This window comes from Jaculus jaculus, chromosome 7, assembly GCF_020740685.1.
Source record: "Jaculus jaculus isolate mJacJac1 chromosome 7, mJacJac1.mat.Y.cur, whole genome shotgun sequence".
NCBI classification, from domain to species: Eukaryota; Metazoa; Chordata; class Mammalia; order Rodentia; family Dipodidae; genus Jaculus; species Jaculus jaculus.
The window spans coordinates 113,541,633-113,557,100 of NC_059108.1; the positions used below are offsets into that span (position 1 = coordinate 113,541,633).

Sequence of the window (15,468 nt, forward strand, 5' to 3'; positions counted from 1 at the left end):
TAATTCATTGAAGTGTTTTCCTGTCTATACCCAGAAACATTCAATTTAGCTTTTGGGAGCTATAGAAAAATAGTAGCTTGGACTGGTGCCCAGGGCTCTCCAAGATAATATAAGTGGAGAGTGTGTTTCTTGGACCAGAGCCATCTCCCTAGAAGATGTGAAGGGAAGCAAGTAGTCTGGGGAGGATCTTTCCTTATTATTGTGGAATCTCACTCAACTCTACTTTAGCAAGCTTTGGTCTTCAGGGAGAGCTGGATTCTAGGCTCTTAACTCTGAATAAGATTTACTGAAACTGCACTTGCATGCATACTGAGGCTTCTTGGATCGCCATTGCTAGCTGCCTTCTTTCTCTCTTGGTTGGTGTTCCACCTTTGCCTGGTTGCCCATTTACTTTAGATGAAACATGGCTCTGCAAGTGTACAGTAGAGACAGAGGCTTGAGAAACTCCCAAGAACCTGGATGATGTCACCAAGAATTGAGTGGGTGTTAGTCTCCCATGGAATGGATCTTGACCAATGGGAATTGGGAGGTAAGGACAGAATACCTGGGCTTATATTTGACCAATTCATTAACAGACAAGTATAATCGATATGTGCTCATCTCCTTCCTAATGTCACACTGTTATTGCTTGACTGTCCCCTCCAAAATTAGTCATGAAATTTAATTGTTATTGGGGTATTACAAGGTAGGCCAGTAAAAGATGAATAGGTCACAAGGGCTCTGTCCTCACGAATGTATTAGTGTTGTTACTATGGGAGTGGGTTAATGATCTCAAGGGTGGACTTGTTGGGAACTCAGCTTTTACTTGTCTACACTCTGCCTTGCACAAGGGCACTTGTCCTTCTGTCAGATTATCTTGCAGCAAGAAGGCCCTTACCTGATGCAGCGCCTTGATCTTGGATGCCCAGCCTTCAGAGTCTTGGGCCAAGTAAACTTCTTTTATTCATAATTCACCAAGTGTGTGAGATGCTGTTATTACAGCAGCAAATGAACTATGACAAGACTGAGAACTTATGTAAGCCATTTTCATATTCATAGCGTACACTTATGTGATAACAATAACAATTTCTCAACCTGAATGCTAGAAAATGAAGTCCAAAGACCCCAAGGCACCTATTTTGCATATTCAATTAACTTCTACACCATCACCCAGAGAATTGAGAAAGCTAATTATTCAAATAATCTGTATCACGTAAATTTCTTGTGGAATCCTGGTCATGGAGGGCTGGTGTAGACATTTCCCTGGGATTGCTCTTGCTCCCCTTGTTACTAAATGGGAAAGAGGTGTTTATGTGAAAGGTCTTCAGCTGTAATCTTGCTTGGATTAAGTAACAAAGGAAGTGAATCACATGATTATTATTTACTTAATAAATATTTCAATACCTATAAACAGCTGAGACCAGTAAAAATACTGATGACTGAGACTCAAGACCTAGTAGGAATTCCTATAGATGGATATCAGATATCATATCATGTCTAGTGTAACAGATGATGAAACTGACGTGAGAATTGAGCTGATATGAAATTCTCTTTTCAAGTTGTATACTTGTCTCACTTTTGTGCCACATATAGCTTATGCATCATTGTTGTGTCTTAGAGATTGTTACAAAAATAATCTACCTATAAGAAAACTATATGGTTGTGTTTTGAGGTAGGGTCTCATTGTGTAGCCATGGCATGTACAGGAGGCTCACCTTGAACTCACTGGTGATCCTCCTGCTTCAGCTTCCTGAGTGCTGAGGTTTAGGTGCCACCTCATCTGGCTCTATGATGACATTTTCTTTTATTATTATTTATTATTGACAACTTCCATAATTATAGACAATAAACCATGATAACTCCCGCTCCAATTTCTACTGCACAACTCCACTTTCCATCATATCCCCTCCTCCTCTCCATCAGTCTCTCTTTCATTTTGATGTCAAGTTTTTTTCTTTTTTTCAGAGAGAGAGAGAGAGAGAGAGAGAGAGAGAGGGAGGGAGGGAGAATGGGTGTACCAGGGTCTCTAGCCACTTCAAACAACTCTGGATGCATGCACCCCCTTTATGAATCTGGCTTATGTTGGTACTGGGGAATTGAACCTGGGTCCTTGGGCTTCATATGCAAGCACCTTAACCACTATACCATCTCTCCAGCCCTTATGATGACATTTTTTTGATTACTCATATTAAAACAATTTTCTTTGTATTCTTAAAAATGCCCCTCCTGGACTTCCGGTTAAGATGGTGGTGTAGGTACCACGTCAAAGCAGCCTAAGGGGGAAAAGGACCAAAAAAACTCAGCAAAATACACACTTTTACTAAAAAGTGAGGTGTATAGGAAATTGAAATGGCAGGGGAGAAGTAGAAGAGATCCAGAGCATCCAGAGCCCATACAGGCTGGCAAAAGCAGCCCCAGCAGGTCCACCAACCACGGCGGTGGTGTACCAGAAAGCCACCAGGCTCAGCTCGAGCCACAGGAAAAACCAGGTGAGGGGAGCCTCCACTCACAATGGAGCTCTCCGCAACTCAAGAAACGTGAAGGGCAAGGGCAAGTGGCAGTGAACAATGGAGGAGCAGACCACAAGGTAGAAAAACACGTGGAACAGTGAGAGAACTAGAGAAGCTGCAGCTCCCTCCCCTCCCCCACTGCCTGAGCCCAGCTCCAGTGAACAGAGCAGTGGTCCTGGGACCAGCCACGCCAACTTCAGCCAACAGCAGGACCCAAGCAGGAGCACAGTCCAGTAGTAACATCAGCGGCTCCGGCACCAGCAATAGTGGCCCCAGCAGTGGCAGATCCAGTAGAAGCAGCTTCAGAGGCAGCAGTGGTGGAACCAGCAGTGGCAGCTACAGCAGCAGCAGCAGCAGCAGCAGCAGCTTTAGCAGCAGTGGCAACAGATCCAGCAGTGGCAGCTTCAGCAGCAGCAGTAGCGGTTCCAGCAGTGGGGCTGCCAATCTGCAGGGCCACAGTTGCCAGCCTCAGTTTGCCCCACGGGAAAAGCCAGTGCCCAGCTCCAGAAATCAGAACAGCAGCCCAACAACCCAGCCAGCAACTTGACTGAGAACAAAATCATCCATAAAGGTAACTGGGATTGACTGCACCAGGGAAGGGTCTCACTTGGTCATAAGCTGACTTGGATCCCTTAACAGACCAGAAATCTTAACCTCTTTGTTGATAGAGGATCTGGTTGTTATAATAACTACTCTTGCATAAATATTCGGTGCTGTTTTTGATTGAATGTGTGCAGTGTTTAGTTCAATTATAGAATCTACCTGTATTTTATTCCACTCAGCCTACTTGAATACTCCCACATTAGGGAAACTCAACCCCTAGGAACACCTTTGTAGATACTCTGAGAGCCTTAAGAGCCACACCTAACACCTTAAGCTCCTATCCTGAAGATATATAACATCAAATCAATTGATACAGCTAAGAATACCTAGCTAGCTAGAAAATCCAAGCATTAAATTAATCCAAGATGCAAAAATATATACATTATAACACAAGAAACACTAAAAAGGAAGACAATATAAATCCACCTAACAGTAATAATGCATCAGAAATGACCTCCAGTGAGAATGAGTTCGAGGAAATGCCTGAGAAAGATTTTGAAAGAATGATTGTAAATATGTTCAAAGAAGTCAGAGAACAAATCAAAAGTCAAAGAGGAACTCAAAGAGGAAATCAAAGGAATCCAAGAAGATGCAGGATACCAATTTCATGAAATTAAGAAGGCAATACAAGACATAAATAAGGAAATAGAAATAATAAAGAAAAACCAGTCAGAATTCCTAGCAATGAAGAACACAGTTAATGAAATAAAAAACTCTGTAGAAAATCTCACCAGTAGAATGGATGAAGGAGAGGACAGAATATCTAAGCTAGAAGACCAGGTGGCAGATCTAATACAGGCCAACAAAGAGAAAGACATACTTATAGAAAAGTATGAGTGGGAATTTCAAGATATTTGGGGCACTATAAAAAGATCAAATATAAGAATTCAGGGAATAATAGAAGGAGAAGAATTCCACTCCAAAGGCATAGTAGGTGTCTTCAACAAAATCATAGAAGAAAATTTTCCCCAAATTGGGAAAGAGGTGCCAATGCAGATACAGGAAGCCTTTAGAACACCAGCCAGGCAAAACCTGGAAAGAACCTCTCCTTGCCATATTATAATCAAACTACCAAACACACAAAAACAAAGAAAAAATATTGAAAGCAGTTAGAGAGAAAAATCAAGTTACCTACAAAGGCAAGCCCATCAGGATTACAGCAGATTATTCAACACAAACTTTTAAAGCCAGAAGGGCTTGGAGTGATGTATTCCAAGTTCTGAAAGATAACAACTGCCAACCAAGGTTACTTTATCCTGCAAAGCTATCCATTCAAGTAGACAGAGAAATAAGGACATTCCATGACAAAAGCAGGTTAAAGAAATATTTTAAGAGAAAACCAACTCTACAGAAAATACTTGATAGGAGCCTCCATGCTGAAGAAAAGGGAAAGCACACATATAAGGAACCTGGAAGAAACAAGTAATACTCAAATACTAGTTAACACAAGAGAGCAAAGGTAGAACTGGAACCACACACAAAAAAGAAATGGCAAACATAAATACACACCTTTCAATAATATCTCTTAATATAAACGGCCGCAATGCCCCAACCAAAAGACATAGGTTTGCAGACTGGGTTAAAAAGCAGGATCCTACAATTTATTGTCTCCAAGAAACTCACCTTTCTACAAAGGATAGACATTATCTTAGGGTGAAAGGTGGAAAACGGTGTTTCAAGCAAATGGGCCTAGAAAACAAGCAGGGGTTGCTATCCTAATATCTGACAAGGTAGACTTCAGTCCAACGTTAGTCAAGAAAGATAAGGAAGGTCACTTTATATTCATTAAGGGCACACTCCAACAGGAGGACATTACAATCCTAAACATATATGCACCTAACATGGGGGCTCCCAAATTCATCAAACAAACACTATTAGAACTAAGGTCACAGATAACACCAAACACAGTGGTAGTGGGTGACTTTAACACCCCAGTCTCATCAACTGACAGGTCATCCCGAGAAAAAATAAACAGAGAGGCATCTGGACTAAATGAGGTCATAGAAGGAATGGACCTAACAGATATACACAGGACATTTCATCCAAATGCTGCAGAATATACATTCTTTTCAGGAGCACATGGAACATTCTCTAAAATAGACCATATATTAGGACACAAAGAAAATCTTAACAAATTCAGGAATATTGAAATAATTCCTTGCATTCTATCTGACCACAATGAAATTAAACTACAAATCAGTAGCAAGAAAGGCTATAGAGCATACACAAAATCATGGAAACTAAACAATACACTACTAAATGATGAATGGGTCAATGAAGAAATCAAGAAGGAAATCAAAAAATTTATAGAGCCAAACAATAATGAGAACAAAACATACCAAAATCTCTGGGACACAATGAAGGCAAGTCTAAGAGGTAAATTTATAGCCTTAAGTGCCTATATTAAGTAATTAGAAAGGTTGCAAGTAAACGACCTAATGCTTCACCTTAAAGCCTTGGAAAAAGAAGAACAAGGCAAACCAAAAATCAGTAGACGGGAAGAAATAAAGGATTAGGGCACAAATTAATGAAAGAGAAACAAACAAACAAAAAATCCAAAGAATTAACGAAACCAAGAGTTGGTTCTTTGAAAGGATAAACAAGATTGATAAACCCTTAGCAAATCTGACCAAAAGAAAGAGAGAAGAGACACAAATTAATAAAATCAGAGATGCAAAAGGTAACATCACAACAGATTTCAGAGAAATTCAAAAAATCATAGGGACTTTCTCTAAAAGCATATACTCCACAAAGTATGAAAATCTGAAAGAAATGGATGATTTCCTTGATTTATATGACCTACCTAAATTAAATCAAGATGAGATTAATCACTTGAATAGACCTATAACAAGCATGGAGATCTGAACAGTTATCAATAATCTCCCAACTAAAAAACGCCCAGGTCCAGATGGATTCACTGCTGAATTTTACCAAACCTTCAAGGAAGAGCTAACACCATTGTTTCTTAAGCTTTTCCCAGAAATAGAAAAAGAAGGAATTCTACCAAACTCCTTCTATGAAGCCAGCATCACCCTGACACCAAGTCCAGGCAAAGATAGCACAAAAAAAAGAAAATTACAGACCAATCTCCCTCATGAACATAGATGCAAAAATTCTTAACAAAATATTGGCAAACAGAATATAAGAATTTATCAAAAAGATCATTCACCCTGACCAATTAGGCTTTATCCCAGAGATGCAGGGATGGTTCAATATATGCAAATCAATAAATGTAATACATTATATAAATGGGTTGAAGGACAAAAATCACATGATCATCTCGTTAGGCGCAGAGAAAGTGTTTGACAAAATCCAACATCCCTTTATGATCAAAGTCCTATAGAGACTGGGAATAGAAGGAACATATCTCAATATAATAAAAGCTATTTATGACAAGCCTACAGCCAGCATATTACTAAATGGGGAAAAACTGGAAGCTTTTCCACTAAAATCAGGAAAAAGACAAAGGTGTCTCCTGTCCCCACTTTTATTTAATATAGTTTTGGAAGTCTTAGCCATAGCAATAAGGCAAGAGACACACATAAAAGGGATACAAATTGGAAAGGAAGAGATCAAGTTATCATTATTTGCAGATGACATGATTCTGTACATAAAGGACCATAAAGACTCTACTAGCAAACTGTTAGAGCTGATAAACACCTATAGCCATGTAGCAGAATACAAAATAAATACACAGAAATCAGTAGCCTTCATATATGCTAACAACAAACACACAGAGGATGAAATCAGAGGATCACTCCCATTCACAATTGCATCAAAAAAAAAAAAATTTAGCCAGGCGTGGTGGCACATGCCTTTAATCCCAGCACTCGGGAGGTAGAGGTAGGAGGATTGCCATGAGTTCAAGGCCACCCTGAGACTACATAGTAAATTCCAGGTCAGCCTGGACCAGAGTGAGACCTTACCTCGAAAAACCAAAAAAATAAAAATAAATAAAAAAAATAGATTACCTTGGAATAAACCTAATCAATGAAGTAAAGAACCTCTACAATGAGAACTTTAAAACACTCAAGCGAGAAATTGCAGAAGACCCTAGAAAGTGGAGAAGCATCCCTTGTTCCTGGATTAGAAGATCAATATTGTGAAAATGGCAATCTTACCAAAAGCAATCTACACATTTAATGCAATCCCTATCAAAATTCCAATAGCATTATTCATGGAAATAGAAAAAAAATAATCCAAAAATTCATATGGAATCACAAAAAACATAGAATATCTAAAATAATACTGAGCAACAAAAGTAAGGCTGGTGGTATTACCATACCTGATTTTAACCTGTACTACAGAGCCATAGTAACAAAAACAGCATGGTACTGGCACAAAAACAGACATGTAGATCAGTGGAACAGAATAGAGGACCCAGATGTAAGCCCAGGTAGCTATAACCACCTGATATTCAATAAAAGTGCCAAAAATACTCATTGGAGAAAAGACAGCCTCTTCAGCAAATGGTGTTGGGAAAACTGGATATATATCTGCAGAAGGATGAAAATAGATTCTTCTCTCTTTCCATGCACAAGAATTAAGACCAAATGGTTTAAAGACCTTAACATCAGATCTGAAACTCTGAAACTGCTAGAGGAAAAGTTAGGGGAAACCTTCCACATATTGGTCTTGGCAAAGACTTTCTGAATACAACCCCAATTGCTCAGGTAATAAAACCACCAATTAATCACTGGGACCTCATGAAATTACAAAGATTTTGCACTGCAAAGGACACAGTGAAAAAAACAAAGAGGCAACCTACAGAATGGGAAAAAGTCTTCGCCAGCTATATATCTGAGAGAGGATTAATATCTAGGATATACAAAGAACTCAAAAAGTTAAATAATAAGGAATCAAACAAGCCAATCAAAAAATGGGCTATGGAGCTAAATAGAGCATTCTCAAAGGAAGAAATACGAATGGCATATAAGCATGTAAAAAAATGTTCTACGTCACTAGTCATCAGGGAAATACAGATTAAAACTACATTGAGATTCCATCTCACTCCTGTCAGATTGGCCACCATCATGAAAACAAATGATCATAAGTGCTGGTGGGGATGTGGAAAAAGAGGAACCTTTCTACACTGCTGGTGGAATGCAATCTGGTCCAGCCATTGTGGAAATCAGTGTGGAGGTTCCTAAAACAGCTAAAGAATGATCTTCCATATGACCCAGCTATAGCACTCTTAGGCATTTATCCTAAGGACTCATCTCATTTCCTTAGAAGTACGTGCTCAACCATGTTTATTGCTGCTCAATTTATAATAGCTGGGAAATGGAACCAGCCTAGATGTCCCTCAACAGATGAGTGGATAATGAAGATATGGCACATTTATACAATGGAGTTCTACTCAGCAGTAAAGAAAAATGAAGTTATGAAATTTGCAGATAAATGGATGGATCTGTAAAGGATTATACTAAGTGAGGTAACCCAGGCCCAGAAAGCCAAGCACCACATGTTCTCCCTCATATTTGGATCCTAGCTATGGATGATTGGGCTTCTGCATGAGAATGAAAATACTTAGTAGCAGAGGCCAGTAAGTTAAAAAGGAGACATAAAGGGAAGAGAAAGGAAGGGTTGAAGGTACTTAATTGATTTGTATTGTATATATGTAAGTACAATGATTGAGATGGGGAGGTAATATGATGAAGAATGGAATTTCAAAGGGGAAAGTGTGTGGGGGGAGGTATTACCATGGGATATTTTTTATAATTATGGAAAATGTTAATAAAAATTGTGAAAAAAATAAACAGAAAAAAAATGCCCCTCCTATGTAGTTCTAGATGATACTAAACAGAAAATGAATTGAAACTTGCTAAAACTCCTACTCTTTAGCTAATTAGGCAGCTTCATAATAATTGATTTAGTATGTTGGTTCTTATAATTGTCATGAAAAGAAAGGCATACTATTGAAAGTTTTACATATCTCTTTTTCTTTTTCTTCTTTTGTTATTTCGAGGTAGGGTCTCACTCTAGCCCAGGCTGACCTGGGCTATGTAGTCTTAGGGTGGCCTCAAACTCAAAGCAGTCTTCCTACCTCTGCCTCCTGAGTGCTGGGATTAAAGGTGTGTGACACCATGCCCAGCTATTTCTTATAGTTATAAACAATTAATGCATAGAAATCTGCTTTCAAAATATTCCTGACTGTGCTTTTCATCCACACTATTAGACCAGACATTTGATGCCAATTTCTGAAGTATATTTGTCATTTATATTTTTAATCATATAAGTAGGTCTAAAATCTATCATTGAAACACTACTCACATATTTATGAAAATTCCTTTGCTAGGCCTAGGGTAGAAAAAGTATCTCATTGGAATTTGCAATTTTATAAAACACTCCAGAACATTGCAATTATAGCAGAATTCCCTGAGGAGACATGGTCTGGAGAATGACCTTGACTGCATTCATTTCCATGCCTCTATAGAAAGATGGAGTGAGTAGCAGAAAATGTGTGATTTAAGGAAAGTAAAGACTAATTGCTGGCATCTAATTTTTTTCAGATGGAGATTATACACTTCTGACATTCATGAATTCAAGTTGAATTATGCAAGTAATGAGGATGGATGTTTTTATTGCAAATGTGATGGACAATTTTCAAAATTCAAAGAAAATTGTGACAGACTTGCTCATTGGAACGCAATTTCATTCTTAGATGTGAGAATGAAAAACCTAAGATGCTATCATAAGCCTTACAGAAAACCCACCAGAAGCCCAATATTTTAATATCTTTTTTTATTTATTTGAGAGAGAGAGAGAGAGAGAAAGAGAGAGAGAGAGAGAGAGAATGGGCATACCAGCATGTGCCCCCTTGTATATCTGGCTTACATGGGTCCTGTCAAATCAAACCTGGGTCCTTTGGCTTTGCAGGCAAGTGCCTTAACCACTAAGCCATTTCTCCAGCTCAAGCCCAATATTTTAAAAGCATGTCCTAGAAGAGAGTGTAGAAATCAGAACTCCCCAATCATGCTGAAATAGATGCTCAGAGAACTTCTCCCTGTTATTTTCCATTATGCCCAATATCCTCTTCCATCTTCCTCATTCTGGACTCAATTTAGGGTCATGACTGAAAGAACTTCAATCTAAGTTTCATCCTTATTAAGAACACAAATCTTCATAAGTTACTCTTTTCTCTTTGGCAAATGTGGGAATGGATATATTTTTCATTTCTAGAACTGATTCCGTGAAAAGTCTAAGCAATAGAAAATCCATTTCAAGGGCTTGCATTTCTCTATGGTTTCATTTTTCAGTGATCTCAGAATTATCCTGAAAATTAATCTACTGGAGAAAAAGGACATTTACCTTCTCCTTCCTCTAACAAGGCATTTCTATTTGTCAATCCCCCATTGAGTTTTGGACACAGCCTCGTATACTAATGTGAATGTAAGAAGTACACATAGGTTGGTCGGCTATTCTCAGTAGCAACACATCCTTCTGAAATTCTCCAGCAAGCTGTCCAGAAGAGAGGTTTTGGAATGCTTCACAAATTTGCGTGTCATCCTTGTGCAGGGGCCATGCCAATATTCTCTGTTTCATTCCAATTTTAGTATATGTGCTGCCAAAACGAGCTCCAGAAGAGAGCTTTTAATGGAGTTACGTGGGTGAAAAAGCTAGCACCTTTTCCAAGTAGGGTTCATGCTTCAGTTTTTTGGGCTGTGTGATCTCTCTCTCTAGTCAGCAGCTTTGCCCTTGAATCAATGAAGAATTCACAGTGTGAAATGCTCAGGGCTCTCTTGGTCATGAGCCAGAGATAGCTGTGCCTACAAAGAGAAACAAGCCTCCAGAAAGAATGTATAAACAAGGATTGACTGACTAATGACTGGTACAAATGATGCCTGGCATCTGTACTTTTGTTGGAAATATGTGGCAAAGAAGCAATTTTGCTTTTATTACCACTCTTTCCCACTGAATATTCCAGAAGAGAACCATTAACATGGAATTCATGTGTGAGATGGGCTTATTCTGCCTTCTGCCAAATAACTTCTTTTTTTTTCAAATTTTTTTTATTAACAACTTCCATGATTATAAAAAATATCCCATTGTAATGCTCTCCCTCCCCCCACTTTCTCCTTTGAAACTCCATTCTCCATCAAATCTCCTCCCCATCTCAATCAGTCTCTCTTTTGTTTTGATGTCATGATCTTTTCCTCCTATTATAATGGTCTTATGTAGGTAGTGTTAGACACTGTGAGGTCATGGATATCCAGGCCATTTTGTGTCTTGGGGGAGCACATTGTTTGGAGTCCTACCCTTCTGTTGGCTCTTACATTCTTTCTTTCACCTCTTCCTCAATAGACCCTGAGCCTTGGAAGGTGTGATAGGTATATTGCAGTACTGAGCACTCCTTTCACTTCTTTCCAGTACCATGATGCGTTCTGAGTCATACCAAGGTCACTGCCATCTGAAAAGAGAAGATTCTCTACCAAAAGTGAGAGTAGCATTAATATAAGTGTATGAACATTAAGAGACATGCTTACTGAGCAGTTTGGTGAGCATAGTATATACATTTAGCCAGACAGCAGCAAATGTTACACCCCTAGGGCTCATGACCACCCCTGTTTTAAGTTTTCAGTATCTGAGATGTATCCCTCCCATGGAGCAGACCTCCAGTCCTGTTAGAGGGCAGTAGGTTTTCACCATGACAGATGTGTCACTATGGTACCCATTGGCTCATTTGGCCTGGCTGGCCAAATATAAGGCTTGCAGTGTCCACTGTTGACTATCTTCACTGGTGATTTCTCTTTCTCCCATTGAACTGCATGCAGAATGGCTTCTTCCAGTTTTCTGTCAGCTGGTCTACATGGAGGAGGTTATCAGCTCAGTTCCAGCAGGATTTCTCAGTGGCCTTGCAGCCCAAGTATGTGGAGTCTTCAACAATAAGGTCTTGCCATCTATTCCTGGTAGGAAACCAAGGGCCTTTGCAATGACCTATAGCATTTTGGGGTCATCTGGGGCCTCCCTGGCCAAAAACTCACCAGAAGGTATCCCATCACTGTCACTGAAAATTTTCTAGCAACAATCTATGGCTCCTGAGTGTTCCATTGTCCAAAAAAGTAGGTTTCCATAGGATTTATTTATATTCTCTTAGATTTTGATTAGCCCTCCCCCCACCTTTCCTTTACTCAATCTCTTCCCCTGATCTCACTTGGGCCTTTTCACCTCCATTAATCTATTCTACTTACATATATACAATACCATCCTATTAAGTACCTCCTTCCCTTCCTTTCTCTTCCCTTTATATCTCCTTTTTAACTTACTGGCCTTTGCTATAGAGTTTTTTTTTTTTTTCCCAGTAACACAGAAATCCAATCATCTGTAGCTAGGACCCACATATGAGAGAGAACATGCAATGCTTGGCTTTCTGGGCCTGGGTTACCTCACTTAGTATAATTCTTTCCAGATCCATCCATTTTTCTGTAAATTTCATAACTTCATTTTTCTTTACCACTGAGTAGAACTCCATTGTATCAATGTGCCATATCTTCATTATCCATTAATCAGTTGAGGGACATGTAGGCTGGTTCCATTTCACAGCTGAATTGAGAGGTGATAAACATGGTTGAGCAAGTATCTCTAAGGTAATGAGATGAGTCCTTAGGTTATATGCCTCAGAGTGCTATAGCTGGGTCATATGGTAGATCTATTTTTAGCTGTCTGAGGAACCTCCACACTGATTTCCACAATGACTGGTCCAGATTGCATCCCAACTAACAGTGTAGAAGGGTTCCTCTTTTTCCACATCCTCGCCAGCATTTATGGTCATTTGTTTTCATGATGGTAGCCCATCTGGCAGGAGTGAGATGGAATCTCAACATAGTATTAATCTGGATTTCCTTGATGACTAGGGATGTAGAACATTTTTTTAGATGCTTATATGCCACCTGTATTTCTTCTTTTGAGAACTCTATTTAGTTCCATAGCTCATTTTTAATTGGCTTGTTTGATATCTTAATATTTAATTTTTTGAGTTCTCTATATATTCTAGATATAATCCTCTATCAGATGTATAGCTGGAAAAGATTATTTCCCCATTCTGTAGGATGCTTCTTTGCTTTCTGCACAGTGTCCTTTGCAGTACAAAATCTTTGTAATTTCATGAGGTTCCAGCATTTAATATCTGGATTTATTACCTGAGCAATTGGGGTTATATTCAGGAAGTCTTTGCCCAGACCGATATGTTGAAGGGTTACCCTAAGTTTTCCTCTAGCAGTTTCAGAGTTTCAGTTTCAGGTTTGATGTTAAGGTCTTTAATTCATTTGGACTTAATTCTTGTGCATGGAACAAGAGAAGAATCTATTTTCATCCTTCTACATATACATATCCAGTTTCCCCAGCACCATTTGGTGAAGAGGCTATCTTTTCTCCAATAAGTATTTTTGGCATTTTTATCAAATATCAGGTGGCTATAGCTACCTGGACTTACATCTGGGTCCTATATTCTGTTCCATTGATCTACATGTCTGCTTTTGTATCAGTACCATGCTGTTTTTGTTACTATAGCTCAGTAGTATAGGTTAAAATCAGGTATGGTGATACCACCAGCTTTATTTTTGTTGCTCAGTGTTGTTTTAGACAGTCTAAATTTTTTGTGATTCCACATGAATCTTTGGATTGCTTTTACTATTTCTGTGAAGAATGCCATTGGTATTTTGATGGGGATTGCATTACATGTGTAGATTGCTTTTGGTAAGATTGCCATTTTGACAATATTGATTCCTCCTATCCAGGAACAAAGGATGTTTTTCCATTTCCTAGTGTTTTCTGCATTTTTTTCCTTGATTGTTTTAAAGTTTTCATTGCAGTGGGCTGGAGAGATGGCTTAGTGGTTAAGCACTTTCCTGCAAAGCCAAAGGACCCAGGTTTGAGGGTTGATTCCTCAGGGTCCATGTTAGGCAGATGCACAAGTGGGTACATGTGTCTGGAGTTCGTTTGCAGTGGCTGGAGGACCTGGTGTGCCCATTCTCTCTCTCTCTCTGCCTCTTTCTCTCTCTGTCTGTCGCTGTCACATAAATAAATAAAAATAAAAAATTATTTTCTTTATTTTATTTCAAAAATTAAAAAAATAAAGTTTTCATTGTAGAGATCTTTCCTTTCCTTGGTTAGGTTTATTCCAAGGTACTTTTTGTTTTTTTGATGCAATTGTGAATGGGAGTGATTCTCTGATTTCATCCTCTGTGTGTTTGTTGTTAGCATATATGAAGGCTACTGATTTCTGTGCATTGATTTTGTATCCTGCTACATGGCTATAGGTGTTTATCAGCTCTAACAGTTTGCAGGTAGAGTCTTTAGGGTCCTTTATGTACAGAATCATGTCATCTGTAAATAATGATAACTTGATCTCTTCCTTTCCAATTTCTATCCCTTTGATGGGCATCTCTTGCCTTATTGCTATGACTAAGACTTCCAGTACTATATTAAATAAAAGTGGGGACAGGAGCCACCCTTGTCTTGTTACTGATTTTAGTGGAAAAGCTTCCAGTTTTTCCCCATTTAGTAATATGCTGGCTGTAGGCATGTCATAAGTAGCGTATATTATATTGAGATATGTTCCTTCTATTCCCAGTCTCTGTAGGACTTTTATCATGAAGGGATGTTGGATTTTGTCAAATGCTTTCTCTGCATCTAATGAGATAATCATGTGGTTTTTGTCCTTCAGTCCATTTATATAATGTATTACATTTATTGATTTGCATATGTTGAACCATCCCTGCATCTCTGGGATAAAGCCTACTTGGTCGAGGTGAATGATTTTTCTGATGTATTCTGTTTGCCAATATTTTGTTGAGAATTTTTGCATCTGTATTCATGTTCCTTATCTTTCCTAATTAATGTCAGACTGAACTCTGCCTTGTCAGATATTGGGATAGCAACCCCTGCTTGTCTTCTAGGCCCATTTGCTTGAAACACCGTTTTCCAACCTTTCATCCTAAGATAGTGTCCATCCTTTGTAGAAAGGTTGGTTTCTTGGAGGCAACAAAATGAAGGAACCTGGTTTTTAACCCAGTCTGCAAACCTATGTCTTTTGGTTGGGGCATTGAGGCCATTGATATTAAGAGATAGTATTGAAATGGGTGTATTTATTTTTTGCCATTTTTTTTTGTAGTTCTGGTTTTACCTTTGCTCTCTTGTGTTAACTAGTATTTGAGTATTGTTTGCTTTTTCCAGGTTCCTTATATGTGTGCTTTTCTTTCTCTTCAGCATGGAGGAGTCTTTCAAGTATTTTCTGTAAAGCTGGTTTTGTCTTCAAATATTCCCTTAGCCTGCTTTTGTTGTGGAATGTCCTCATTTCTCCATCTATTTGAATGGATAGCTTTGCAGGATAAAGTAAACTTGGTTGACAGTTGTTATCTTTCAGGACTTGGAATAC

General features: G+C 38.8%; 1 non-coding gene across 1 annotated transcript; it reads right to left on the minus strand.

Annotated features, from left to right (window-relative positions):
* Window positions 1-10,565: 10,565 nt before the first annotated feature.
* Window positions 10,566-10,672, minus strand: LOC123462484. The gene has a single exon (XR_006638303.1). It is a non-coding gene; the product is annotated as a U6 spliceosomal RNA (small nuclear RNA).
* Between the last annotated feature and the right edge of the window lie 4,796 nt (window positions 10,673-15,468).